The sequence below is a fragment of the Urtica dioica genome, chromosome 8, assembly GCF_054948205.1.
Source record: "Urtica dioica subsp. dioica isolate 48M chromosome 8, U.dioica_male_clone48M_v1_H2, whole genome shotgun sequence".
Taxonomy (NCBI): domain Eukaryota; kingdom Viridiplantae; phylum Streptophyta; class Magnoliopsida; order Rosales; family Urticaceae; genus Urtica; species Urtica dioica.
This window is the reverse complement of record NC_142763.1, coordinates 21455245-21483105: the sequence shown is the minus strand read 5'-3', so window position 1 is coordinate 21483105 and position 27861 is coordinate 21455245. Positions and strand designations below refer to the sequence as shown.

Sequence of the window (27861 nt, the reverse complement as noted above, 5' to 3'; positions counted from 1 at the left end):
ATTCAAATAGTGAAACTATATATTATTTATCTGTGACATAAAAATATATAGGAAAAATGGCATGAACTAGCCAATTCAAACTATGGCTTTTGCAAAATAGCCATAGTTTCATTAGGTTAACCAAAATAGCCATTACTCTCATCCCTGGACTAAATTAATCCTGCCTGGATTAAATTTAATCCCGATATTTTGTGTGGATTAAATTTAATCCTGCCTGGATTAATAATCGCAGCTTGGCTATTTTGCTTATACTTGATAAACTTTGACTATTTTGCAAATCCTTAAGTTCTATTTGGCCATTTAGCCGCTTGACCCAAATATATATATGGAACCTATTACTTAATTAATTCCAATGAAAATGAGCTCCTTTTGAAGTAATTTTTTTTTTTTTTTTTTACTGTCAGTGGAAAAAAGTACTTTCTTGAATCCATAAAATAACATTGCTCCCATTAATACATACTCAAATAAAAAAACCTACTACTAATTAAACGGAATTGAAAGCCCAATATTAAGCAATATTAAGCAAAAAACAGAAGCCCAAATTATAAAGCCCGTATGTATATACTTTCCTTTTCCTTAGGGTTTTTCATCATTGTAGAACCGCATAAAATATAAAATATCTGATCTCTCTCTCTCTCTCTCTCTCTCTCTCTCTCTCTCTCACAATGCCGATTAGGTTGTCTTGGCTTTTTTTTTCAGTTTACTTTCTTAGATTTTCATAAGAGTCGCATAAAATCTCTCTCTCTCTCTCTCTCTCTCTCTCTCGCTGATTAGGTTTTATGCTGGGCTTTTTCAGTTGACGCGTTTGTATTCGGTTAATTGGATAAGGTAAGATTTTCTTCCTCTCATTTGTTTGCTTCTTTATCAATTTAGTTTCTGCTGATTTCCTATTTTACTAAATTCGTTTCGTGTATGTGTTGCACTGTGATTTATAATGAGAAACGCATTGAAATACTGACCTGTGATTTATTTTTTCTTTCTTGTTTGATGCGAAGCTATAAATTCATGGACATTCACGGAGCTAGTCTCGGCTTTCGTTGACCTCTCAATCGCGTACTGTTTACTCTGCGCTTCGGCTGTTTTTCTTTTCGGCTTCGAAGCTCCTCGATCTGTTCGGATTTTCGGTAATGTCTTCTTAATCAAGTTTTTTTTCGATCTATTCTCTTTTTACCTGTCCCTCTGTTGTTTAATCAAAGGTTTTGGTTAAAATTATCTTGAGTTGTGTATTAAATTTGAAAACTTCTGATCAAAGATTTTTTAGACATTTTTCGTGATTCTCTAGCTTCGTTTGTTCACCTAATTCTGTAGAAGAGACGGTAAGAAACCACAGAAAAAAAAATGGATTTTTTTAAAATTTTTTAGAGTGACGTTTAGACTATAAGAAAAGTTTAGAGTGAGGTTAAGTTGAATGAGAATAAATATGAGTTATGGTGTGATTTTAGAAACGTGAAATTCATTATCCATTCTTTGGATTTGTTACAAATAAGTCAATTTTTCTGCTCTGTTGAATAATCTTCTAATAGAAATAACTGACAATTACAGGTTTGAGAAGCATTATATGACCAAAGGAGTGTCATTGATCAGTTGGAAGGAAAATGGAGTGTTTGGAAGTGGAAGTGTTAATCAAGAAGATCCAAATTATCCAGATCTCAATCAATTTGGAAGTCTGTCAGGTTCGTTTATATGTTCCTGCTATGAATTAATTTTATTTTTATTTTGTGATTTCTTTAGTATTTGATGTGATAGTGGTTAAAAAAGCCATATTCAAGCGCTTTCAAATAGTATTTGCGCTTGAATATGTGATAGTGGTTAACCAAACTATAAATTATTTTTCGTGTGTGTGATGATGGAAAAATGTTTACATTGAGCCTCCATTTCATTCTTTTTTTCTATATGACTTCGTTGTTTGATTGGTTGATTAAGATGATAGTTTAAGTTTTTTATAACCATTTATTGGAGTCTGTTTTTTTTCCTGGAAAAGTATAATGCAATTTTCTGAATGGTTTGGTGTGTTTGGTTTTCTTTGCTGATTGATATACTACCGAGAATAAGAGAAGAAAATAATCCAGACTCATAGGTGAAATGAGAATGAGGGGAAAAGAATAACAAACATCAAAGGTAAACAAATTTTAAACTTTGTACTCTAGTTTTATTTTGAAATTGTCATCTGATGTAGATTTGAGCTTTTTTTCTGTTACATCAATGTTACATGGTTTTGATTCAATTATCTATGTTTATAGTGTGATCATGTTAATCCGATGGACATATGAACTTTATATAGAATATATATATATATATATATATATGTGATATTGATGTGGTAAAGTGGTACAAATTATTTTAGAGATCTGTGAAACAGAGGCAGAGAGAAGTGAATAGTCTTTTTTTCAGTAGTTATACATACAATGAAATGAGTTTTGTTCAGAATAACGCAATAAACTTTTTGGCATGTAAATTAATAATATAAGATTAGTTATAGTTCATATTACATTAGAGACATGTCATACACCAAAAGATCAAAATAAAAGTTCCAAAAAAATCAAAAAATTATTACAGCCCATAAATTTTTTTTGGTGTTCATTCAAAATATTTAAAAAAGGTGAAACGCATATTTTGAAATTAATCATCCTTCGATTTCCCTTTCTTGTTGATTTCTTTGAAACTGCAAAAAAAAGAAAAAAAAAAGGAAGAAGATAAATTATAAAAAATAAAAAAAGCAAATTCATTTTGACAATCAAAATGCGAACGATAATTTTTTTCATTTAAAATAGAAATATGAATTACCTGGATGATGTGCGTTTGCGTGAATCGTTCGAGCTGCATATTAACAGTGTGCAATCATATATTAAGAATTTGTACATTGTTACAGAAATTTGCTTATAGTATTTCAAAGTTATTACCTTTCAACATGGATTTCTGAATATGGAGTTTGTGAGAAGTTACGGTAAGATAAGTCGTTGGAATCTTCAGTTGATACATCGTGAAACATCTTTTTTCCAATCGCTTTTGTGTTCGCTCCTTTGTTCTCAAAAGCAATTTGGAATATGACATATTTTCCTATAATATCAATAATTGCGTCTGGGATTTTTTGCTTGTTATCGTGCGCGTGGTTTTCACGTAACATAGCGCATGATTGATTGACCATGTTTTCTACAACCTGACCAAAAAACATCACCCTCATCCTCCCTGTCTCATCCTCTATTATGGTGTTTAACTTGTACCTAAATATTAAATTCAAGTTAAATATAACATTTTTTATATATATAGATAATATCTAAACTACTAAGGTTGTATGTTCATATATGATAAAAGTAATAAATTAATAATATATATGATTGTCATTACCATGGTATAGGCCGTTCTTCTAGGTAACCATCGTTTGTACACCACCATGAGTCTTCAGCTGCTAACAATGTTGATTTGCATTTTGGACATGCAAAGTAATGCCATCCATCTCTTTGACAAATATCAACAATTGCTGCTCTGACTGTGTATCTAGTGTCCTGCTGAAAAAAAATCGTCATGTGTAATACATGTATAATTTAAATTTATGATAATGAAATAATTTGAAAACGATTCTAACCTTGTTGTTTTCTTTTATTTTGAGCAACTCGGCTATGGTCTTTCTGTTCTCAATCATTTCGTTTTTCTTTTAACGCTGACTTGCATGACCAGCTTCGACAAAGTTAATTGTTTCAACTTCATTCATAAATCTGATTAGAAAAAAAATAATATTTTTAGATATTTTAATGATTAAGGTATTCAGTTAGAATTGGAATAAAAAATATATGTATATATATATGTTGTATATTTGTTTAACCTTTTCTTCAAATCTTCAAGATCAGGCATGTGAGGGTCGAAGTAAAAAAGTGTAGATGCAGTACTTGAAAGACATGGTTTGCCTGAATTTGAAGTAATGAAATTTTATAAAATTACACTACAAAATTATAAAATCAATAATAAAATATTTAAAATATAAATTTAGTACTGACCTAAATATTTTTTTACTAAGAGAGATGTGAAAACTGCAATAACTGGGCTTTCAAGTGTTTTGAGGATGTTGTCATCAAATTGATCTGCTTTATATCCCCAAAGTGTCACTTGTAACTCCACATTTCTTAAAAATATATATATATATATATATATATATATATATATATATATATATTATTTCGAAATAAATTTATAAGCTATAAAAATAAATATGGATACAAGTAACATACTCAGTAGTCTTGATGATTATATTTCGCCGAGATGTGACGGTGTTTCTAATAGCGGTCCTCTCTAATTCCTCAACACAGGTCAGAACTCCAACGACATCTACATTTTTTTAATTTAGATTAATGCTATATAAAAAAATTAGATTGCAAATTGTTGTGTTTCCAAAGTGTTGAAGTAGTACCTGACAGTAGCTGAACATTGTCTATTCGTTGTTGTAATTCGTTAAAGGTAGCAAAATAAAATCGATGGTGTGGTATTTTAGTATTACCATCAACAACTACGAATGAAGTGGCTTTCGCAAAATGTATCATCAAGTCATTTGGAATAACCTTATAATTAGGCTTGCATACGTCCACTAAGAAATTTTTGATGTCATAGACATTGCCAATTTTAATTTTAGACATGATAATGTTCGCATCTCGACCTCGTATTACAGCATGTATCGCATCGTCCTAACAAAATTTTAAAACATGAAACATTAGAAATATCTATGATTTATAAAACCTGAACATATTTATTAAAATTAGTACTTACATTTTCATCAACCAATAGGAAATCTAAGGAAATAAGTGTGCCCGTCTTCATATTATGATTTCCCCACATTCTACAGACTCTTACTCGGATAAAATTGCATCTTTGCTTTGCCTTCAATTCTCTAATAGTGGTTGCCATTTTCTGAAATTTTTATATACATTTATTCAAAAATTAAAAAATATTTGTTAATATTGTGTGTTAATATTTTAATATACATATCAGATTTTTTTGTTTATGGGTCTTTATTCAGCTTCACGAAGCTGTCCGGGGAAGATTAAGGTTTTCTCACATCGATGAGCATCATGAAGTTTTTTTTCCCCCACATCGTTGGTGAGTCAATAGATTATTTTCATTAGATTAATCTCTGATGTGATAATTTAAATTTTTTGTTATTGTTAATGAGTTATCAAATAATTGATAACATTCTTTTTATGAAAAATTTAAATGTTGTCGTTTTCTTTTCGTTGACCGTCGCGTATATATGGCAGCTCTACACTTTATTTTCATTAGATTAATATCTGATGTGATAATTTAAGAGGGTCAAATAAACTTCAACATTCAATCTTTAATTTTGTAATGTTTTAGTTTTCTAGAAATATTTCAAACTGTAATGCTTAATTTACTTTCTGTTTATAGTTGACTGCAAAATGTTTGATTTTAAATTGTGATTATTTCTGATATTTGTTTGGTATCAACTATCAAATAACAAAAATATTATTATATATAGATTAGGCAAGCTAAGCAGTTTGATAAAAGAATACTTGCAACAACTATGAGTTTGACAGAAGAAAATTAAACAGATGGAGTGGAGACATACCTGATCAGAGAAGATTCAAATATTAAGAGCTGGAAATCTGGAAGAAAAAGCGATCCGAAAGAGTAAAAGAGAAGATCGATCAACTGAAAAAAAAAATAGAAAGAAGGAGATGGCAAAAGAGAAAGAAGGAGATGGCCAAGCGATTATATTAAGGTAAGAACAAATTTTAGGAGTTTATTTTTCTTGATTTTTTCATTCTGATTTGTATTTATTAGTTTGGTTCAAAATAAAAAATCATCCTGTCTGATTTGTATTTTAGGGTTTTATCCTGTTTTCGATTTTGATGGTGATTAACTTTGATTATTATTTTATTTTTTAAAGAACAAATTTTAGGGGTTTATCTCGTTTTAGGATTCAGTGGTGATTTATTTTTTCTTGAATGTGTTTCGATTTAAATTAGTAATAAACTTTGGTTATATCTATTAGTATTAGTATGGCTAAGATGAGTAGTGACTGCTTTCAGCTTATCGCGATGAGCGAGATTGGTATGCTTCCTGCTTTTGGCTCTTCTAGGTCAGTCTCTTTAATAAATTCATCTGTTTATGAGCCCTTGCTTTTTTGGGTAGTGATTAGATTGTATCAGAAAAATTGAGTCTGGATCGTTTGTTACTTTTTTATGTTGTGAATATAAATAAGAATATGAGTTGAATGATTATATAAGTTGATTATTTATGTTGTGAATATAAATAAGAATATGAGTTGAATGATTATATAAGTTGATTATTCTTATCTGAGTTGAATATGAGTTTATATTCAATCTAAATTCTGGATGATTGATAGGAGATTTTTGAATATGGAATGCTTCCTGCTTTTTGCTCTTCTAGGTCAGTTTCTCTTTAATAAATTCATCTGTTTATGAGCCTTTGCTTTTTTGGGTAGTGATTAGATTGTATCAGAAAAATAGAGTCCGGATCGTTTGTTACTTTTTTAAATTGTGAATATAAATAAGAATATGAGTTGAATGATTATATAAGTTGATTATTCTTATCTGAGTTGAATATGAGTGTTTATATTCAATCTAAATTCTGGATGATTGATAGGAGATTTTTGAATATGTGAAATCTGGGTTTTTAAAAGGAGAGCTGGAAAAAATAAACTAAAGGTAATTTAACAGTGTCTTTTTTAATAAACTTACCCAGATGAAGAGGTGATTACTAATTTAATCTGTGTGCAGCGTGCTAAATGGGGGAAGTCAATCAGAAGGAAGGTTGCAGATTTTATGAAGACAGATGATAAACTGTTGTAATATCTCATATTTATAGTTGTAGATGTCGTTTTCGAGAAAATTCTTGAAATGTCGTTTTCGAGAAAAATCTTGAAATGTCGTTTTCTAGAAAAATCTTGAAATGTCGTTTTCTAGAAAAATCTTGAACAGTCATTTTCTAGAAAAATTATGTATTATATTGATGTCGTTTTTTTTCAAAAAAATATTGTATATATTAGCTGTTTCTTTTAACCCAGAAGTTAAAATATACAATTGTTGTTCAGTGGCAAATCTGTAAATTCATAATATTTCAATCAGAATGTCAAGTATTGTAGTAATGACACTGCTGCTGCATGATGTTATTGATGTTAAACGATTGTTTGAAGTGTTTCATTATATTTTCTGAAAACAAATATGATACTAAATATTTATAAATATATGAATTACTTAAAACTACTTTTTTTAAACATTAATAACATGTTCGTTGTTTAAATGTTGATTTAAAATGACTCATTATAGAGAAAAAATTTGATTTTAGAGATGTTTTTTTACCTCGTTTAAAGATATGTCTTAATATTATAAACTTAGAATCAAAATTTTTATTATATAAAATAATCAACCCATTAAAATAAGATGAATGAAAGGGTATAGAGTAAGAATCACTGAATGCAAAAACTATAATAGAATTAATAAAATATACATATTTCATATGGACCCCTTACATTTTAAAATACACATATAAAAGACATTAATAATCAAGTAGAATAATACAAACATAATATTGCAACATGTCAATAAATGAATAAAAAAACAATACATACTTGGATGTAAGTATGAGATACAAAAAAATAATAAGATATTGAAATTAATCATTCCTTGATTGATCTTTCTGCTGTGTTCTGGTGGAAAATATTAAATAAGTACCTGAAAATAAAACATAATATTGTAACATGTCAATAAATGAATAAAAAAAATTGACATTATAAAATTAGTGATTTATAATAATGTAGAATTACTACTTACCTTTTTCATCTACGAATGTCGTAATTATATGATCTGCTCTTATATCATGATTCACCCATATGTTTGCAAATTCATAATCATAAGACTTGTAGATATTTGAACAGTGGATTTGTAATCAAATGTTAAATTAAATTGTGTAAAATTTCTTTGTAAACAATATTTTTTACATGATTGTCATATTTTCTCACAACATCAGTTATTAATACATGTAATCCATATGGCGATGTTGTTCTTGACAATGCAACATATAATTGTCCATGAGTAAAAATGTCAGAATCTAAGAATAAACTAACTTTTTTCAAAGATTGTCCTTGACTTTTATTTATTGTCATTGCATAGCATGTTTTCACTGGAAATTGTCTTCTTTTAATTGTGAAAGGCCATTTTGGTTCATGAGAAGTCATTTCAATACGTGGAATATATACTTTTTTCATTATAATTATCTGAATTTATTATTCGACCTTCAATTATTTTATCTGTTAATTGTGTTATTATTATTCTAGTTCCATTGCATAGACATGTAGCTTGATTTAAATTTCTTAACAACATAATAGGAGTACCAATTTTGAGATGTAATTCGTGAGGTGGCATGCCTTTAAAATTAAGAGTGTTCAAAAATTCCGATGGATACAAAAGATTTAGTTCATCTATATTATCTGTAGAGGATAATATGCTATCATAACTATAATAAGTCTTAAGTTGTTGTGGGACCAAAGAAAGTATGTGGTTGTTGATATTATCTACTGTTTTATTTGTTGGACACACGATAGCTCTTTCTTTAAAATAAGCTATATCATTGTAATTATTTAAAAAATCATCATATATTAATGATGAAATAGATTCAATGGGATTTGATTCGTAGTGAATTAAAAATTGATCTGGTATTTTAATCCATGTAGCATCTTCATTTTCATGATCTTTAATTCTTTCAACTGTTCCATTTCCGACATCCAATACCCAATTTGAAAAATATTCAATATTTTGTTTTTCAACTTCAGTGATGTTATTGCGTTTTAATCTCATATTTTATGATAATTGTAATACACGAAAATGTGACCATAAGTAGGAATTAGTAATTGTTGCATCAATAATATCTTCTTTTGATCCATTTGTTATAATTGGTAATATTTGTCTAAAATCACCACCAAGTACGATTGTCATGCCTCCAAAAGGTTCGTTCTTATTTTTTAGATCTTGTAATGTTTTGTCCAATGCTTCAAAACGATATTTATTAGTCATTGGTGCTTCATCCCATAAAATAATTGAAGTTTTTTTCGATTAATGCACATAATTGAGTACCTTTTTTTATGTGACATGTAGAAAATTTATCTATCGACAAAGGTATTCGAAATCTTGAATGAGCTGTTCTTCCTTTAGGCAGCAATAATGAAGCTATTCCTGAAGACGCAACCGCTAAAATAATTTCACTATTTGACCTTATTTTTGTAATGATTGCATTCCACAAATATGTTTTTCCCGTTCCACCATGTCCATAAATGAAAAAAGTATTATTAAGTTTTTCATGATAAGCTTGCAAAATTTCGTCATAAATATATTTTTGTTGAGGATTCAAACTTTCTACTAACACTTCATTTTCTTTTTTTAATGCACTTACATCATGGTTTAATTCCTCTCTCAAAAGTCTATTGTTTAAATCATTAACCAATGAATCAGTCGGAAAAGGCAAATTGAAATGTGATAGACTCGACGAATTCACGTTTAGGAGATTTTCTAATTCGTATAGAACAAAAATTTTCAAGTCTGTCTCAGGAATTTGAAAATTTGAATTGTAAAACAATTTTCTTGCTCTGTACACCACATCATCTGTCATTAGTTTCCAACATTTTTCAAACAAAGAATTTGGATCTCTGACATTGCAAAATAAAAGTAGAATAACAAATAAGTTTCGAATTTGAGAGGACGAAGAGAAAAATGAAGTTTCGATTATAGATTCTTCCCATTCTTTATCATCTCCTAATATACCTAGTGCATAACATGCAGCTTGATTAGTTGGATATAATATGTTATTCACGGTACGTAATTCCTCGAAGCTAGTAACACCTTTTTTATGATTTAATAACAACTTTAGGTAATATAGTTCTCCAGCACTTGGATGTAAGTAAAAAGTCCGACCAATAGTGTGCCCTTTACACCGAGGATACCATTTTTTATAATCTGATTTCCAGACATATTTTTTTGGAAATTCAGAATATTTAAGTTTTCTAGCATCTGGATCGTGTTTATTCATTTCCATCCATTCAGTGAACATTGTTTGCGTAATTCCAGGTCTATTCACAATATTTTCGAGTTTATCGTTTGATCTGAATGTAATATTTTGCATTGACGGTAGATGAACAGTTAATCTTTGGACAACTGGATTTCGATGATGTATTGGATACTCAAATAATCTCCAAATACCTTCGTATGGTGTTATATATCGACAATTTAAATATGCTTTTACTTCATCCACTTCTTGATAATTTATTCTTCCAGTATTATCAACAACAACATTTTCTTCGATTACAACTCGAACTCTATCAGGGCCTTTAGTTAAATATTTGAATAAATATTTAATTAGCATTGATTGAGAGCATACCTCAACATTTATATGAGCTTGAAATTTAAGACATAAGTCTTTATTATAAGGTACTACAAATCTGTGATCTAATCTGACTCTATGTCTTTCAACGGTAATATTTGTATCTCTTCGTTTATATTGAACAAAACCGTTCTCCTCAATTGTTGTTTCCACTCTAAATTGTTTGGGAAAATGTTTTGAACAATTTGCTGTTTTCATACATGGAGCATTTGGTTTAGCAATGCCACATGGACCATGTATCATAAATTCTGCAACAACATTATACTTAATTGGATTACGTGTTGGATCAGGTATTTCAGCAGAAATTAATTCGTCAATTTTAGATGGTTCAGTAAATTTATTTGATGAGTCTAACCAAAATAAGAAATGGGCATGTGGAAGACCTCTTTTTTGAAACTCAACAACGTATAAATCTGCAGCGGTAAAGATTAAATTAATAAAATATCAGATTTTGAAATTTAATATTAAGAAAAACAACAAATTAAATAACAAATACTAACCTGCTATAACGACGCCAAATATCTTATCATTTTTAATAAAACTTAGCATTTGTTCTAATTTCATCTTAAAAATTCTACTAATTAAATCAGGTCGATCTTCAGAATGTTGACCTTTAATTTTTTCGAGTGCTCGTTTTATTTCAGGCCATTTTGGATTGCACGTGAATGTTATAAATAAATCAGGATTTCCATAATGTCTACATATTGCCATTGCATCTTGATAGTTTTGAATCATGTATTTTGGACTTCCAGTATGATTGGATGGTAAAATTATTCGCTTTCCTATTCCTTGTGCATTTGTATCTCCTCTTGTGATTGCATCAACAATTCCTTGATATATTTCCGAGCTTAAATTTTTTTGATTTCGCTTAATATAATCCATTCGTTCTTCTTCAACACATGCATATGCATCGACAATATATTGTTGAAACAATCTTCCGGATCTTAATATTAATTTTTTTTCATTTACTCGTTCTTGTAACTGATAACAATAATACTCTCTCATTGAAATTTTTGTCCGTTTTGATTGATAGTTTCTATTTCTATTACATAGAATTCGATTTGATATGTGTCCATCTTCTCCATACGGAAAAAGAATAGGATATTGCAAAGCCATATAAGATGGATGCAACTTAGATACTCTTTGAAGACCATTAGATTTACAATCAATAATGATATCACGACTATACTCGTTATCACCAATATCTCCGACTATTAGACCACCTATGTCTCTAGATGTTGGCAATTCATATTCTGGGCCGTCAGTTGATCTTCGTCCAATAAGTCTTAATTTCATTGATGAAATATCATCGATTTTGTATTTGTCTCTTATTGAACGGAATAATTGAACTAATTTATTGTGTTTGTCAAACATTTGCATGAGCTGTTCTGCAATAATTGACACCATATTTTTGTCCTCATCATCCTGATTGAAAATAGAAATTTTGCAATTCATTATCAGTATCGTATATGTATAATTGTGCAAATTTGGGAGAGTTATTATCCATTGGTAGAAGTGAGCCAATTAAGTGATGTACTTGACCACTAATCTTGAAAATATATGGACCATCAGAGTTTGTAGTGTTATTATCTATTTTTCCTCGTATATGCATTCTTATGTTTTGACGGAAAAATGTACTTATCGGTCCTCCGTCATACTGAAACAAATTTTCTAATAATTGTGGAGGGTCTTTTTGTAAAGGAATTTTTATCTTACCATCTTTGCAGCATAGATTGAATTTTAAAACGTTTTTTTTACCTACGGATTCAAGTGTGTCCAGAATAAAGCACCGCAATGATGGCATGAATATGAGCTATCACCAATGTCAAGATAATATGCCAACCCTTGATCATCAAAACTTGTTTGCAATCCATGCGGTTTAATACGTACATTTCTCATCAAAAATGCTTCTTCACTTATAGATTCAGTTGGAGCTGATGAGTTTGGTTGAGAAATACTATCCAAACGGGTTTTAAAATCGTGTCGTTTTCTTTTTGTCATTTTCCTGTGGAAATAAAGCAAAAAAAATATCAGCCCAATAATCTTTTATTCACAAAATTAAATGGAAATTGAAGCCCAATATTTAATCAAACACAAAAGCCCAATTAGAAAACCCTTCTATATATGTTTCCTTTCTTCATTTCGTAGGGTTTCATCACATTCACGGCCGCATGAAATCTGATGAGAGAGAGAGAGAGAGAGATGAACTGACTTAAAGAGAAAAAAATTGCAACCATCGATCGATAGAAAAAAATCGAAAGAAGGAGATGGATTAGTCATAATAATGGAGGTTGGAGATTTGAATTTTTTATTTTTTTTTTATTTTTTTGTAATATTGATTATTCTTTCTCTCTTTAAAATCCCTAAACTTCTTAATCGTTTCCGTCAATTTTTTCAGTGAATGGAAATTCGACTGGCAATAGATTTTTATATATTTTTTTTTATGTATGATGTTTCAGTTTTAAATTCTGTAATTGATGTCTATTTATGAAAATCTCAGGAGATCCACTTGCGGGCGATTTATTTCTTCTTGGGCCGTGGTTCGGGTATAAAGGTTGTGGTGGTAGTCGATCTGGGTGTCGAAACTTAATTGCTCAAGGTAAGTCTCAAAATTATTTTTCTCCTACTCGAGATTCAGAAAAGCTAGGTTTATATTTTAAGTCGTTGAAATAGATGAAATATGAGGATGACTTATTCAATTGAATCTGAGATTGAGGGTTCAGGATTGTTGAAGTATTGATTATCAAGAGTTGGATTTGTTCCTATAATTATGGTACAGGTTTGAATGGGTCAAACTTAATTTCAATGAATGAGTCTTATAAATTCCTTTGACTGCATCCAATTTGAACTGAAATTTTGCGTTCGGCTTGGGGTTTTTATGTTATCTGCAAGGTTTAGATGTTGTGATTCCGTTGAAGATTTCTTTGTTGTTTTCGTTAATTGCTTATTGTAGTACTCACAATTGAAGATCGAGGCTGAGGTTAGAGTTCGAAGATAGGCGCCGCGCAAAGATCATCAACAACAAGTCTGAACTTTTTATTATTCTAAATCGTGTTTAGTTAATAATTGAAAATAACTGTTAATAGGGTTGTGAGTTTTTGGATTTTTGAAGTTGTGCAATTAATAATCGTTAAAAAATATGTTAATAGGTTTCTATTCAAAATTGTGTAGTTAATAGTTAAAGAGAAAAGATACAGAGACAGAACAAGTAAGTGTAGCAGCTTAACTTTATTGCTGGGACAATTGTTCTTAGAGTAAGGAAACATGCGCTAGGGTTTTACAATAGCCAATCAGGTATTTACAAGAAATATAAATTACAATTGTGAAAGGATAATGAGCTGTAGTTGTCCTTGTCTAGTACACAACGGTAACAAAGGTATATTCCTTTGGGATATACTCAGCCACCTCACCATGACAGCTTGAGGCAATGTGAATGTCGTTTGGCATTAGACTACTTGTCGTTTGCTACATCTTAACACTCCCCCTTGCTTCGAGCTGTCCCCATGGCATCACTCCGAGTTTGTTCCTGAGATTGCTAAAGAAATGGTGCGAGAGTGGCTTTGTGAGGATATCGGCTATTTGATCTTGACTTGGAAGATGTCTGACTTGAAGAGTCTTTTCAAGAACCTTTTCACGGACAAAATACAGATCCAATTCCATGTGCTTTGTGCGCGCGGTTTGGATTGGGTTTGCAGAGAGAAAGACTGCGCCCAAATTATCGCACCAGATGATGGGGCTTTGTGTCTTCTCGACCCGGAGCTCTTGCAGGAGTGATTTCAGCCACAATATTTCTGCTGCAGTTACTGCCAAACTCCGGTACTCTGCCTCCGTCGATGACCTGGAAACGGTCGGCTGCTTCTTTGAAGACCATGTGACTAAGTTCTTGCCGAGGTAAATACACGACCCACTTGTTGATCTTCTGTCATTGATATCTGTGGCGTGATCCGAGTCTGAGAAGCCAGAGAGTGTGAGCGATGGCGATCGATGAAGGAACAATCCATAGTGAATTGTGCCTCTGAGGTATCTCAGAATTCGTTTTACCGCTTTCCAGTGTGGTTGTAGCGGCGAGTGCATAAACTGACTGACCTTGTTGACGCTGAAGCTGATTTCAGGTCTGGTGATCGTCGCATACTGTAGGGCACCTACTACACTGCGATAAAGCGTGGCGTCTTCAACCGGATCACCGTCGTGAGCAGATAGCCTGAGGCCGATGAGCATTGGCGTTGGCAGAGGATTGGCATCAAGCATTTTGGTTCGCTGAAGCAGCTCGGTAACGTAGCGTCGCTGTGAAAGATGCATTCCCTCGGGCGAGTACTGAACCTCTACGCCCAAAAAATAACTAAGGGCGCCGAGATCCTTTAGTGAGAACACATGGTTCAGTACTCGTATGAGTCGCTGTACCTCTTTATCATCACTTCCGGTGATGATTATATCATCAACGTAGACCAGCAGGTACGTTGTTGTGGTTGGTGTGAAGCGAACAAATAGGGACGTATCTGCTCGTGATGCTTTGAAGCGAAATGTCAATAGAGTAGTGCTCAACTTGTTGAACCAAGCTCGTGGAGCTTGTTTCAACCCGTAGATGGCTTTGTGTAAGCGACAAACAAGAGGCTGTTGGGAGTGGGACTCAAAACCCGGTGGCTGTGACATGTAGACTTCCTCATTGAGATCGCCATTTAAAAAGGCGTTGTTGATGTCTAGTTGACCGACCCTCCATCTTCTGGCAAGGGCAATAGTGAGGATGACTCGTATGGTGACTGGTTTGACCACAGGTGAGAACGTGTGACTGTAGTCGAGGCCTGCGATTTGATCATACCCTTTGGCAACGAGCCGAGCCTTGTATCGTGCCACTGATCCATCTGAATGTCTTTTGACTTTAAACACCCATCTTGAACCAATGACTTTTCGTCCGACAGGTGGTGTTGTGAGAGACCAAGTTTGGTTTTTGTTGAGAGCTGCAAGCTCAAACATCATGGCTGCCTTCCACTGTGGAGCCGAGAGAGCTGATTCAACCGTCATGGGTTCTGTTTCAGAGAGGTCAGTGCCAATCTTATCAATAGCAACAGCAAAAATCTTTGGTTTTTTTATTCCTGCTTTTCCCCGAGTGACCATGTGGTGTTGGTTTTGAAATTCAGATTGATTATTAGTAAAAGGTTGATTCATCTCTATTATTGGTTGTTCATTCTCAGTGATATGTGTAGGTTGTGTGGCTGAATTTTGGGATTGTGGTGTGTGATATGTAGGCAAAGTGTGAGGCGAGGTATGAGAGGGTGTGGAAGGTGTATTGGAAATATCAGCACAAGATGTGGTTTCCGAGTGTACTGAGTTTTGGGCTGTTGAGAGAGGACTGTATCACGGTGAGTATCTGAGGGTGTTGACCTGTGAGGCAAAAAAGCAAAAGGAAAAACAGATTCGTTGAAGGTCACATCCCTAGAGATGTATAGTCTTCCATCCCGAGCTAAGCATTTGTAACCTTTGTGTTGTGGTGTATAACCTATGAAAGTGCAAGGTTGGGATCGAAATTCTAATTTGTGTTTGTTGTATGGACGCAGGTACGGGAAGCACTCACAACCAAAGATTTTGAGCATATGGTAGTTGGGTTTTCTGTTGAAGAGCTTTTGGTATGGACTGATGTAGTTGATGACACTCGAAGGCAGTCTGTTTATGAGATATGTACCGGAGAAGAATGCATCATCCCAGAAGCGTTGTGGCATACTGGCTTGTGCAAGTAAAGTAAGCCCTGTTTCCACAATGTGGCGGTGCTTTCGCTCCGCCACGCCGTTCTGTTCTGGAGTATGTGGACATGAAAGAAGATGTTCAATGCCTTGGTCATGAAAGAAGGTGGTAAGTGATCGATACTCACCCCCCCAATCCGACTGCACTTTTTTAATTTTTTTGTTAAACTGCAGTTCCACTTTTGTTTTGAACTTGAGGAAAATTTGGTGAACTTCAGATTTATTTTTGAGAAAGTAGATCCATGTGTACCGGGTAAAAGCATCAATGAAGCTAACATAGTATTTGTATCCATTTCTAGAAGATAATAGGCGAGGGTCCCCAAAGGTCGGTATGAATGATATCAAGAGGGCTGTTGACAATGGTTTCACTGTGGGTATAAGGTAGTCTATGGGATTTCCCTTGTTGACAAGCAACACAAACATTATTTGTTGGGAAAAAGGAGTGACAAAGAGAGACAATTTTTTTGATGACTTTAATTGTGGGATGACCAAGACGTTGGTGCCATGAGATTACATCATTTGACTCATTTTGATTGCTAGACTCACTAGGTACAGACTCTGTGGTCTCATGAACCATGTTGACACTAGGTTCAGTGACCTTTAGGGAATTTAAAACTGAATTTGAACACACATTACTGCCTCGGACTATTTTGTTGTTGACCTTACTGATTCTGAGAAGATGGACAGGTGAGAGATGGAGTTGATACAAGCCTCCTCTAAGCTGCCCTTGAAGAAGAGCTCGCCCCGTTGCTCGATCCTTAACAACACAATAAAAGGGATGAAACTCAAAAAACACATTATTATCATTGGCAAATTGTGCTACGCTAATAAGATTTTTTTTTTATTGCAGGGACATGGAGAAGATTTTTTAGGAGAAATTTATTTTGGGTATTTTCATGTGAGGAAAGAGCTGAACAACCAATGTGAGAGATAAGTAACCCTTTACCATTACCAATATGAACTTGACTGTTTCCTTTGTATTCTGTGGCCATGTTGAGATTGGTGAGCTCATTAGTCACATGATTTGTGGCCCCTGAATCTGGGTACCAGTAATCATCTGACAGCTGCTCATTGGGTGAGAACAACGCTGCCATGGCTGATGGGTTGTGACCCTGGAAGCCTCCATTGTTGTTGTTGTTGTTGTTGCTTTGATAGTTGCTGTTGTCGTTGTTGTAGTTGTAGGAACTGTTGAATCTGTTGAAGCATTTTTGAGCTGAATGCCCTTGCTTCCCACAGATCTGGCATTGAAGGCTCCGATTTGGATTGAAGCGACCTCTACCTCTGTTGGAGCCCCGACCACCACGGCTGTTGAAGTTGTTGCTGCTGTTGTTTGGTTGGTAGGACTGGTTGGAGCGTGGAAAAGTTGGCCTTCTTTGTGTAGTCAGGTTGACACTAGGTAGAGAAGTGTCATTGGTTGCTGTTGGGTTTCGGTCAAGCCTTGCCTCAAAGCTTAAGAGCAGAGCTCCCACATCGTTGATGGTGAATGGCTCGGTCCGTGTGGTGATGGGGACAACCACTGGGTCGTACTCGCTCCCGAGTCCTGCCAGAATGTGTAAGACTTGATCTTCTTCTTTTAGTTTATGACCTGCTGAAGCAAGAAAATCCATGCACGATTTCATTTTGGTTAGATAATCACGCATGGTCAGTGACCCTTTTTTCATGGTTTGAACCTGCAATTTGTATTGCAGGATTTTGGCACGGGATTCGCCTGCAAAGGCCTGCTCAAGGGCTGACCACACTTCATTGGAGGTGTTTAGACCAACGACGGTGGTCAAAACAGCCTCACTTATCGAGGCTAAGAGCCAGGATACCAACAACTGGTCTTGCCGATCCCAGAAGTCAAAGGCTGGGTTTGGGAGGTTGTTTAGGATTTCTGGTGGTTTGGTGGTTGTTCCGGTTAGATAGCCGGTGAGGCCATGACCTCTTGCAGCTGCAGTGACTTGCTGCCTCCAAAGAAGGTAGTTTGAATCTGAAAGGCGAATGGTGAGTATCTGGTTTCCTGGGTTTATAACTGGCTGTAAAGGTATGGCTATTTGTTGGTTTTGTGGAGCAGGGTTCATAATTTCAGGGTTTTCTGGCATTGGGTCTGCCATTGATGAGGCTACTGTAAAAGGCTGCTATTTCAGCTCTGATACCATAAAGAGAAAAGATACAGAGACAGAACAAGTAAGTGTAGCAGCTTAACTTTATTGCTGGGACAATTGTTCCTTCTTATAGAGTAAGGAAACATGCGCTAGGGTTTTACAATAGCCAATCAGGTATTTACAAGAAATATAAATTACAATTGTGAAAGGATAATGAGCTGTAGTTGTCCTTGTCTAGTACACAACGGTAACAAAGGTATATTCCTTTGGGATATACTCAGCCACCTCACCATGACAGCTTGAGGCAATGTGAATGTCGTTTGGCATTAGACTACTTGTCGTTTGCTACATCTTAACAATAGTCGTTAATATCTGTTAATAGTTGTTAATATCTTTTACCAGTCGTCTTCATCTTCTTCAATCAATTTTTTTTTGTGTAAATGAAAAGTCACGATTTTTTATTTATTTATAAATTTGAGTAATAATTAATTGTATCTATTAAAATAGGAAGCAGTTACTTAATTTGTGAGATTTAATTTATTATGTTTTATTTATTTATTTTATAATTTCTTAAAATAAAATAAACAATTATGATTAGTATATGGGTAAAAACTAACATGCTATGGCTACTTATCATATATTAATTAAACTATGACTATATTACAAATTCTATGTTTCAAAATTTGGCTAGATTCCTACAGGGTTAATAAATAAATAGCGAAAAAAAATCACTTTAGATGTCCCTTAATAAAGATTTTTTACTCTCCGTTCATGTATATAGTGACCAACAGAACTCTCGCTGCCACACAGACGATTCCGATGATACAGACAGAGGAAAAGAAGTGACGTCAAAGAACGTCCAGAAAACAGACCTCGCTCGACGTCGTGGTGCTTGTGCTTGTTGAGGTTGTTGTTGTTGTTGTTGCGGTGGTTGTTGTTGTTGTTGAGGTGGTTGTTGTTGTTGTTGTTCTTCTCGGGCACGTCGTTGTCGTCTTTGTCGGGTGTCCTCTTGTTGCTCACGTTGTCGAGGTCGTGGAACTTGAGTTCGAGGCTGAGGTGGTGGTGGTGGGACGTCTTCTTCTTCATCTTCCTCCTCCTCGTCATCATGTTGTTCATTTGGATCTTGGGTTTCGTCGTCGTCTTCTTCTTCATTTGGATTTTGGGATTCACGATAATGTTGCTCGAACACTTGAAACTCTTGAAAAGCGACTTCGGATGGCGGTATTTGTGCTTGATATGCTTGCTCGGGATCCATTTGAGGATAATATGGCATTTGTGTGTTTGGAATTTCGGTGAAATCCGAGTGGTGGAAAGTAGGAGCAACGTAATTTGGATCGAAGGAGTATTGGGTGTTTGGGTCGGGGGCGTTTTGAGATAAGTGCAACCAATTTTCTTCAAAACGGTGCATTTGTTGACCTCGGGAAGCTCTTCCCCTTCGACCCCCTCGGTTGTGGGATGAAGATGCCATGATAAAATATAAGCGTATGAGACTAAAAACGAGAGAAATTGAGAGAATTCGAGATTGAAATTGAGAGAGAGTTGAGAGAAATTGAGAGAATTGAGAGAGTTTGAGAGAGAGTGAATGAAAGGTGTGAAGAAAATGAATGAATTGGGGGGGGTATTTATAGATTTTAGAAATAAGTGGGTTAAAAAAAAAAAAAAAATCGGCCGAAATGAAGCAACGGCTCTTTTTTAAACGGTAAAAAAAAAACGGCTCTTTTTTTTGGGCCGTTGGATCAAAGATCCAACGGCCGAGATTAAATAAAAAAAAAAAATAGCGGGACTAACGGGATCACCGGATCCCGTTAGTCAAAGTAACGGGACGGGAGTCCCGTCCGTCCGCCTTAACGGGATGTCCCGTCCCGTTACTGTTCATACCGGTAGCGGGGATTCCGTCCCGTCCCGCTACCGGTAAACCAGGTTTAATGAAGACCAATGAAAAGATAACGCCAAAAGTAGCACCACAATAACCTCTCTTCGCTTCCATGATACACAATATCTACAGAATTATATATATATATATATATATATATATATATATATATATATATATATATATATATATATATATATATATATATTGGGTTTATTTGATCAGCTATCTGTTAAGAAAGCTTGAATATAAAGTAAATTAATGAAGTTTACTAACCTTGCTACTTGGTGAACATGAAGTGATGAAGATCGCGAGCTCTCATAAGTATAGTTCTGCAATTTTTTAAGTAAAGTTGGAGATGGAAAAAAGAATATCATTTTTTTTTTTTTTTTCGTTTTTGTGATATTTTCTTCTTTTTCGAAATGCTCATATAGAGGTTTCCCATTTACCGACTGCATGAAATTCTTATCAATAAAGGTCTTTTAAGGCAGCCGCGAAAGAACGTAAGAGGACCAAGTAATCAATTTATTGTATGTCCGTGAAAATTATATTTTTTATTTTTTGGGGTAGCTGGGTCTTTGCACAATATCACACGTTGAGAAAAGTTTATTACACAGAAAATAAAATCCAAAAATTAAAAAAAATAAATAAACTCATGGAAAAAACAAAAAAAGTATAAGGACATTTCATGTCATGCTAATTTTTATTTTTATTTTTTTGATATCGTGCATGACATAAAATTCAAAGTAATAGAATTTCTTGTTTTGTGTTTCAACTTTCAACTTCAAGAGCTGTCAATAAAACAGAGCATGTGGAAAGCATTGAACCACATAGTAATTTTACAGCCACAGAGACCAACTACCAAAATAGATTGATTTATGCATGTAAGTCTTACAGATCATCAGAAGAAAAAGTGTATTATAATAGTTATATTAAAAATAATTTCCAAAATATCCAAATAATTAAGTAGGAACATTTTTATAAATTGCTCAAAGTGTTTTTTTTTTAGATTAGTCAATTGAGCCCTACCAATATATAGAGCTTGAGTATAATAGATCTATCTTCTATGTATAATTATTTTTCTTATTTTTAAATTTACTAGTTAGAAATATAAAAAAAAAATAAAAAAAAAATAAAAAAAATTAAGAGACGAGGTTACCTGCAGCAAACTTTTTGTAATTTTTTTTTTTTAGTAAAATTTTCAGCTAAGACATTATATATCACTTTATTTTTTTGGCTTTTTCTTCTTTACTAACTTTCTCTCCAATGAATACCAAAAATCTCTCATATGTAGTGAACTTTTCTCCTTGCCCATTATTTTTTACCGTCGTGGATTTTCTACATATATCTGTGAGTTCTTGTTTTTTCACATCTTACGGATGTATTATCATTCGATTTAAAACAAAACAATCATAAGAACAAGCAAATTTGTATTTTACTCTAAATTTTAGCTTCTCAAAAAACCACGTTACGAGTAAGTTTCCTCATTATTTACCTAAAGTAGTAATAAGACAAGTCTAAAAATTATGGTTTCAATAATTTATTTGAGTAGTTTACGTTGAAATTGGAACCACTAGTCTATACTCTATAAATGGTGACGTTTTCAAAATAAAGAAGGAAAAAAGGGTGATAAAATAAGAATTCTTTAGTCAAAATGTTTTGGTAACTTTTTGTTTTAAAAAAAATAAAAATAAATAAATAAATTCACATCATTTGGACATCAATAACACGGTATAATGACCACCAAATTATAGTATGAGTATTGTAGGCCACGGTAATTTTTTTAGTGTGAATCATTGATGTTGATAATATATAAAATATTAGAGCATAGTACTGTTAGTGTACAAGAAATAACACATTTAGCGACGAAACTATTAGCCACGATTAAGTCGTCGCTAATAAATCGTCGCTAATCACCCTTTTAGCGACGATATTATCGTCGCTAATTCTTTGGTGCGAAAAATATTATAGTTTGGCGGCAAAGATAATTAGCGACGACTTTATCGTCGCTAATTCGTTTTTGTCGTCGCTAAGTTCGCGGGAAAATAATTAGCGACGATAAATCCATCGCTAATTATTTCTAAATTCATTTAGCGACGAAAATATCGTCGCTAAAAATGTTGAATTAATTTCGAATTTTAAAGAGGGAAAAATCCCTCCAATTTAATTAAGACGAAAACATTTAACGACGATTTTATCGTCGCTAAATAGTGTTTTATCGTCGCTATACAACTAGCGACGAAATAATCGTCGCTAAATGTTTTCGAATTTTGACGAATTTTAAAGAGGGAAAAATCCCTCCCATTAAATTAAAACGAAATGATTTAGCGACGATAAAATCGTCGCTAAATATGTGAAATTTACTAATAGCGACGATTTAATCGTCGCTAAATGTCTGGTTAACGTAAGTTCATTTAGCGACGAACTGAAATCATTTAGCGACGATAAAATCGTCGGTAAATGTCTTTAAATACCAGATCGCGACCCAGCTTCCCCATTCGCTCAGAAACCCTAAAACTTCCATTTCTCTCTCTAGTTTCTCCCTCCTCTGCCGTGTGCCTTGTCCGCCGTGTGTCGCCGACGCTCCTCCGCCGTGTGCCTCCCCGGTAAGTCTCTCTCCTCACTACTTCTCTCTCTCTCCTCACATCTCTCTCCTAAAGTCTCTCTCTCCCATTACAGCTCCTCCTCCGCCGCTCCGCCGCCGACGCCGACGCCGCTCCACCACCGACGCCGACGCCGCTCCCCTTCTCTGGCCGCGCGCTCTCCCTCTTTGTCCGATCGGTAAGTTTTTGTTTTAAAACTATATATATATATATATATATATTAGTTAGTTATAGGATTAATATATATTAGTTATAAATTTATTTATATATTAGTTATATATTAGTTATATATGATTAATATATATAGGATTATAAACTTTAGTTATATATTAATTATAAATTTATTTTAATTAGTTATATTTACATAATTTATATTTTTAGAATTATATATTTGTTATAAATTTTATAAATTATAAATGAATTAATTAGTTATAAATGAATTATATATTTGTTATAAATTTTATATTTGGTAAAATTATGTAAAAACAATTAGTTAGTTTATGTAAATTAAATGGAATTGTATTTAATTGTTGTTAGAAATGATTAAAAATGTGATGGATTATGAATTTTAATAATCGAACCACTGAGGTTGGATTTATTGTTAGTTTTAGGATGTTTTATGCAGGTTTTAAAGGGGTTGTTAAGTTTATAGGGGAGTTCTGCCGAAATTTCGGTAGGATCGATCGTGAAATTATAAAATAAAATCCGAAAACTACTAAATTTTGAAATGTTCAATCTATAGGTAAAATGAGTTATCCAAATAGGAATTGGATAATCGAGGACCAACGTTTAAGCGTTGAGTTTGCGGCTGGCATGACAGAGTTCATGGAAATGGCCCGACAACACGTAAATGTCGAAGGACGAGTTAAGTGTCCATGCAAGAGGTGTAACAACGTGTTGATGCAAAAAATTCCTGATATAGAGAATCATCTCTTTATCAGAGGATTTAAGAGGAATTACACGAGGTGGAACTTTCACGGGGAGGAAGAAGATGACGTATTGCAGTATCAGACGGAGTACAGAGGAAGAGAGATGTTTGATGCTGTACACGATATCTTAGATCACAACGACGTAGATGGTGACGATGACAGTATTGACCCGAATGCAGAATACCAGAGTGGACAGTTCGATGACCTTTTCAGCGACCTGAACACAGAATTATGGCCGGGTTGTACGGAGTATTCGTCACTCTCATTTGTTGTCACGTAGATGCATTTGAAAGTGATGAACAAGTGGACGAATAAGTCGTTTGATCAGCTACTGAAAGTACTGAAAAAATCTCATCCGATCGGCAACACGATTCCAGAGTCACACTATGAAGCAAAGGCGAAATTGCGTCGATTTGGTATGGGTTACGAGTCGATTCATGTCTGCAAACACGATTGCGCGTTGTTTTGGAAGGACAACGCCAATCTAGACGAGTGTCCAGTTTGTAATGAGAGCCGGTGGCTGAAGAAAGACGGTGGAAAAAAAGTAGCGCATAAAGTGTTGCGCTACTTTCCACTGAAAGATCGACTTAAGCGACTGTACGCGAGTCGGCACACAACTCTAGAGATGCAGTGGCACGAGAATGAACGCATTAAAGAGGATGGTGTACTGCGATATCCTGCAGACGGAGAAACGTGGAAGGAGATCGACCGAAAATATCTCATGTTTGCGGCAGAACCGAGGAACGTCCGGCTTGGACTTGCCGCCGATGGTTTCAACCCATTTGGTGACATGAGTTTATCGTACAGTATGTGGCCGGTAGTCTTGACTGCGTACAATTTACCGCCGTGGTTGTGCATGAAAACATCGTACTTGATGTTAACATTGCTTATACCAGGTCGTAGTGCGCCGGGAAAAGACATGGATGTTTTCTTACGACCGCTGATTGATGAGCTGAAGGAATTGTGGGAAACCGGTGTTGTGTTGAGAGATGGTTCGACCGGTGAGCTATTCAGGTTGTTTTCCGTACTTCTATGGACAGTGAATGATTTTCCAGCGAGAAGCAGTTTGTCGGGATGGAGTGGTCAATGGTACCTTGCTTGTCCGACGTGTAACAACGACACACCATCTTTCAAGGCTCGAAACAAGATTGTTTACTGCGATCATCGTCGATTCTTGCCGTTGTTACACCCGATGAGGAAGAGCAAACTGTACAAGGTACGAAATGAGAAACGACCACCACCAGTGAGAAAATCAGCGAGCGATATACTTCGACAATTGCGATTAGTGGGAGATACAACCCCGGGGAAGCACCCTGACTTCGGCGGGAAGAAACGAAAGCGCGATGAGAGTGAGCTGAATTGGACAAAGAAAAGTATTTTCTTCGAGTTGCCGTATTGGTCGAGTCTTACGCTGAAGCATAACCTCGATGTAATGCATATAGAAAAGAATGTATGCGACAATCTTCTGGGTACCTTGCTGAACATCGAGGGGAAGACGAAAGACACAGATAAGGCGCGGTTGACTTTGGCGGACTGGAACATAAGGCATGAGCTTCATTTGTACCAAGAAGGAGATAGATGGATGAAACCGCCTTCGTCATACACTCTGACACCTTCAGAACGGAAGCGGTTTACTGAGTTCTTGAGATCTGTCAGATTTCCCCATGGTTTTGTGGGGAATTTGAAGAAGAATGTTACCGCGGATGGGAGGTTCGATCTGAGCGTGCACGGCGCCCCGGGGTGAAGGAAGTCGTTATTTATAACGAGGACTTTCAGTCGTTCTTGCAGCCAGAGCGCGAGATGGATCCGGATATCGCGACGTTCGCGAACACGCTCGGGTTGGTCGTCCGAGACAAGATCTCGCCTACGGGGTGAAGGAAGTCGATTTATAACGAGGACTTTCAGTCGTTCTTGCAGCCAGAGCGCGAGATGGATCCGGATGTCGCGACGTTCGCGAACACGCTCGGGTTGGTCGTCCGAGACAAGATCTCGCCTACGGTCCCAAGGTGGACGACTGCGAACGTGGGGCCGGCGAAGAAGGCCGAGATCCGAGCAGCGATTCGAGACAAGTACGGCATTCGAGTCGATGGTGATGCAACCGGGAAGAAGAAGGCGATTGTCGATGCGGCAATCATTCGAGACGCGAAGACTCGTCTTCGCGATTGGAGGCATACATTGCGGTCGTGGTTCGACATCGACTGCAAGAGCAGCGTACATGTGGCGCGGTCGCTGAAACCGAAGACCGTTAAGCTCGACACCGAATGGGATACGCTGATACAACGATATACGAGCGATGAATTTAAGGTAATATCGAATCATTTACGTTAATCGAATGTTTATTAAACGATTTGTTATTTACGTGTACGTTTACTTATATTACAACAGGCTATACAAGCGAAGAATAAGGCGAATCGCGCGAAAAAGAAGACGAAGACTCGACAGGGGACGATTGGGTTCTCGACCCACCGCATGAAAAACGTAAGTTTTATGTTTATATGATACACCAAATCGTTAAAATTATCTAACACTTGAAGTTTTGTTTACATGCAGAAGAGCGCCGAGACAAGCGCTTTCGAGAGCTTGTTTGCGAACTACAAGCGCCAACATCAGTCCGACAAGTCCGAGTGGCTGACTCCTGAAGCCTCCGCACGTTATGTAAGTTTACATTTATTTTTCTTATTTTTCGATTAATAGATACTAACTAGTTAATTATATCAGGATCGAATGGTCGATAGATTCAACACGTTGCGAGCAGAGGCTGAGCAACAAGGAGCGGACGTCGATATTTCCGTCCTAGAGCAGCAGGCGATCCGCGATATTATGGGTTCGTGGTCTGATCACTTGATCGGCGTCGGACAAATGGTGCCACAGGGAGCACGGATGGCGGCTGAAGTCGCCGAAGTCTACGGTAGTTCGGAGGCTGGGACGTCGCATCCAGGATATATCTCCCAGGAGGTGTTCACGTCGACCATCGCCTCGTTCGCCGAGGCAGTACAGAGTCAGGTGCCCGGCCTCAACCTGAGCTCGTTTATGCCTCAATTTCCGCAGAGTTCGCAGCACGCTTCGTCATCCCACAGCCAGCAGACTCCGACGGCCGGCGTCCACACTCCGACGGGCGGCCAGCAGAGGACTCCCGACGCTATCCAACAGGACGCCTGGCGGACCAAGTCAGTCTACTCCGACGCCGCAGCCTGCAGAACTTCAGCGCCAGCAGAAAAGCGTTTCTCGTCGAGGAGGGGGAAAACGAGCAGCGTGACGACAAAGCAAATGTCGCGACTAGTGGTTTATTAGTTGTTTTGTGTATTTATTATTTACATATTTCTCGATAACCGAAAACGTACGTAACCGGATTTTATATAGTTGTTGATTTGGATAATATAATTTAGTTTTTATTTGATTTTTCATTTTAGAATTTCACAACAAAAAAACCGTATAAAATAAATAATTAACGACGAAAAAAAATTATAATAATATTTAGCGACGATAAAATCGTCGCTAATTATTATTCCACACAACGTTTTAGCGACGACTTTGTCGTCGCTAATTCACGCGGGAATTTTTCCCGCGCTAATTAGCGACGAAAAAGTCGTCGCTAATTGTCTGTTTCAAAATGAAAAAAAACTTCTCGTCACAACATTTAGGGACGACTTTATCGTCGCTAAATATTTACCGACGATTAAATCGTCGCTAAATATATTTAGGCACGGAGAATTAGCGACGATTTTTATCGTCGCTAAATACATTTAGCGACGATTTTAGGGTTATTACCGACGAAAAAAATCGTCGGTAAATGTTGTAAATGTTGTAGTTAAGTTTGATGTTATGGGTAGAATAGAAATAAAAATTTGGTGCTAAAATTATACTAAAATGATGTAATTTCAGCACTAAATTTAACGTTGAAAGTGAAACTTTTTATTTTATTTAAGATATGCACGTCGAAAGTGAGTTGTATAAAGTTGTCGCTATCACGGTATCACCCATGTCATTTATAGTTACTTTTATAAGGGTGTTCTACTAGCCTTTTTAAAACTTGGAATTGTGAAATAGCCAACGTTTTAGTAATATTTGATAATTAGTCAATTATTGATGTAATAAGACATAATTACCCTTATTTTTTTCTCCTAATTTTTTTTATCAAAAATAATTTATCTAGACCTAAATACTCTCTCTCTCTCTCTCTCTCTCTCTCTCTCTCTCTCTCCGTTACATTTTTCGCCATTACGAAAGTTGAAAAAAAAA

The 27861-nt window shown here is 35.2% G+C and overlaps 1 long non-coding RNA gene and 1 pseudogene across 5 annotated transcripts; one reads left to right on the top strand and one right to left on the bottom strand.

Annotated features, from left to right (window-relative positions):
• Positions 1 to 698: 698 nt before the first annotated feature.
• LOC149388523 (uncharacterized) lies at positions 699 to 7105 on the top strand. 5 transcript variants are annotated; one of them, XR_016301007.1, is made up of 8 exons: positions 699 to 828; positions 996 to 1124; positions 1543 to 1673; positions 5006 to 5085; positions 5556 to 5725; positions 6036 to 6085; positions 6613 to 6674; positions 6747 to 7105. It is a non-coding gene; the product is annotated as an uncharacterized LOC149388523 (long non-coding RNA). The 5 variants fall into 5 exon arrangements; XR_016301009.1 differs by having other exon boundaries at positions 6023 to 6085; XR_016301010.1 differs by lacking the exon at positions 6036 to 6085.
• Positions 7106 to 7921: 816 nt separating this feature from the next.
• LOC149388522 (uncharacterized) lies at positions 7922 to 10047 on the bottom strand (annotated as a pseudogene).
• Between the last annotated feature and the right edge of the window lie 17814 nt (positions 10048 to 27861).